The sequence below is a fragment of the Cyprinodon variegatus genome, unplaced genomic scaffold (genome assembly GCF_000732505.1).
Source record: "Cyprinodon variegatus isolate N-32 unplaced genomic scaffold, C_variegatus-1.0 Scaffold899, whole genome shotgun sequence".
In the NCBI taxonomy this organism is placed as follows: domain Eukaryota; kingdom Metazoa; phylum Chordata; class Actinopteri; order Cyprinodontiformes; family Cyprinodontidae; genus Cyprinodon; species Cyprinodon variegatus.
This window is the reverse complement of record NW_015151352.1, coordinates 197,918-200,461: the sequence shown is the minus strand read 5'-3', so window position 1 is coordinate 200,461 and position 2,544 is coordinate 197,918. Positions and strand designations below refer to the sequence as shown.

At 40.1% G+C, this 2,544-nt stretch overlaps 1 protein-coding gene across 3 annotated transcripts in view; it reads left to right on the top strand.

Annotated features, from left to right (window-relative positions):
• Positions 1–1,284: 1,284 nt before the first annotated feature.
• LOC107099711 (vegetative cell wall protein gp1-like) overlaps positions 1,285–2,544 on the top strand; it is a 6,535-nt gene continuing 5,275 nt past the window's right edge. The window contains exon 1 of one of the 3 annotated variants that reach the window (XM_015397950.1): positions 1,285–1,418. The gene's annotated coding sequence lies outside the window, so the exon portion shown is untranslated. Of the gene's footprint in view, positions 1,419–2,221; positions 2,251–2,544 lie in introns of those variants that run through there. The other 2 variants (XM_015397952.1, XM_015397953.1) reach the window with 2 other exon arrangements.

Genomic DNA, 2,544 nt, shown 5'->3' with positions numbered 1-2,544 from the left:
TATGGAGCAGCATCAGACTCATATTCTGACTAGAATTGAGTCGGACTACGTCAGGCTAGAATAGAGATAGAATGATGAGAAGGGGGTCCCTATGTCCTCCCGCAGTCTAAAGGCCTGGTTCTCCTCCCCCAGCAGTGTGTCGCAGTCAGCTTGTCGTAGATTTTTTTATACATGCCCAATATTGAAGCGTGGTCTGCGCTATGTTATTCCACGCCACAACGCCAGAGGGCCAATCAGGAACTAGCTGTGGGTCAAGATGCGGCCGAGGCGGTGGGGAAGTGAGGGCAAGTTTGTGCAACAACGGAGGGACTTGAGGGCCAAAAAGAGCGGGGATCCAGGTGGAAAAAGGGTCCCAGCAGGTTCTAATCACGATAACATTAAGGAGAAAACTAGTTACTGAATAAATGGTTGTCGATCGGTGTATTCTATTGAGGTAAAATCTCACAGGAGAGAAGCACACCTGTCAGCAGGTGAAGATGAAGCATGAAAAACTTGTGCTAACAGGTAGGACCTGTGCATCATTTTATGGGGTTCCTCATTTTATTTCCGTCTTCCATTACATAGCAAATAAGTGGCTGTCTGACTGCAGTTGTTTTTTTATAATGCTGTTATCACAAATCAATATGTTTTCACTGATATTAATTACTTATAAATACCTGTTAAAGACGTAAATGTGAGGATGGATGAGGTCGTGGATGTATGTGATGGACTGGTAGTTGAAACGTAGCTTTCATAAAATTACCTGAATATGAAAGGACGTCTATACACAGTCTGGTGAATCCTCTCCCAACAAATATTTCATACTCTATGAATTGATGCTGCTCATTATTTATGTGCATCCTCATCAAATAGGAGGTTTTTATTTTTAATACCTAATGTGTCTAAGGCACCTTCAAAACTAAGAACTCTCCCTATTAAATCAGGAAGTAAAGCGGCGTGATTGGCTCTACAGTAAGCAGGGCAGACACAGTGACACTGAGTTTATTGAACAAAACCTGCTCCCAACCAGGTTAGCTCCAGGGTGAATGTTACTATGGTAACAAAAATAGAGGTTAAGTAAACAAACTATGTGAAACACAAAACTCAGTTTCCATGATTTATGTTTTATAAATTTTAACGTTTTCAGTAAACCTGCTTTGTGAAACTGACCCCAGGACATAAGAATGAGTCATCTCCTAACACTTCTCTATGCATTGCCAGTAAACTCCATCTAGGCGCTCAAACAGGATATTCCTGTTCAAACGACACAGGACAGGTTGATGTCTTTGTTTTCAGAAGCACAGATAACTCGGATGCCAAAGACTTCTGCTCAACAGGAATATAAAGGTTGAGGAACTAAGTTTAGATTCACAGACGGCTTGCCTTCAATATCAGCCTTTGAACACGAGTCCAAGCAGCTCCTGACTATCTACATAAAGGTAAATTATCAAATACATTCAAATAATGTTAAGCTTTTTTTTATATTTTATTGTCAGTAAATTACATGAAAATATAATTTTCTTTTGTTCAAGGTAATTAATCATCCTGGAGAAAAAAGATCTTTTTCTACATGACAAAAGCATTTAGGGAAATAAAACCTAAATTTAGCAAGATGAAGTAATGATTAATTCTTTGTCGGTGCTAACTCGTTTAGCCTTTATGATGTCTGACGAGCCTTATTCTGTGTTAAGGATTAGAGTCAGAAGTCTGCAGTGTATTAGAGGAATAGATCAGACCTAGAGTTTTTATGTCCCAAATTTCTGATTCAAAAACATTTTCTGTTATTTGTGAGCATAATTTCTGATCATAAATAAGATGGGTATTTCTAATAAATTAAGTCATCTGACCCCATTTTTAATTATGAATAAGAGTATAAAATGCTGTTCTGGGAGGTAGTCAAATCTGCAGTTTGTCAGTCAGTCTGAATCTGGAGTCTGCAAAAAGTTAACTATAAACAAGATTTTGGGACTTGGTTATAATTATAGGAAAATGTGTTCAGTGTTACAGGTCAGTGTTACAGGTCCATTTCACTTTTCTTTCACCAGTTCACCACAGTTCTTCCAGCAGTCCACACTTTCTCTGCTCTCTTTTTCTCATCATCTTCTCCTTCTTTCCCATCGCCCGGCTTGCCACAGGTTTGCCTGCTGTGTCTAAAAGTAGCAGCAGCAGCAACCCAGACTGACAGCAGCTCATTGGCTAATTTATATCACGTGCAGCCTGGAGCCGGATGCTCCACCGGACGCTTTACCGTATTAACAGGAGAAAGTGAAAGTGAAGTTAGACACTGCTGTTGGACAACATGTGATAATTTATAAATGTTTTGAATCAGGTTGGGTCCAGATTAGCCAGCAGGTGGATCCGGACTGCGGTCCGCTAATCCGTGACCTCTGGTCTAGTGGATGAAAAAGTAGTGGACTCAAAATTTCCCACAATGCACTCTGAAAAGTAGTGATCCTTGGTTACTTGATTAGACGATATATCCCAGAATGCTTTGTGAGAGCTCTTCACACAAAGCATCATGGGATTTGTTTTGACAACAGCCTATTGTCAGCTAGTGACAGCAGC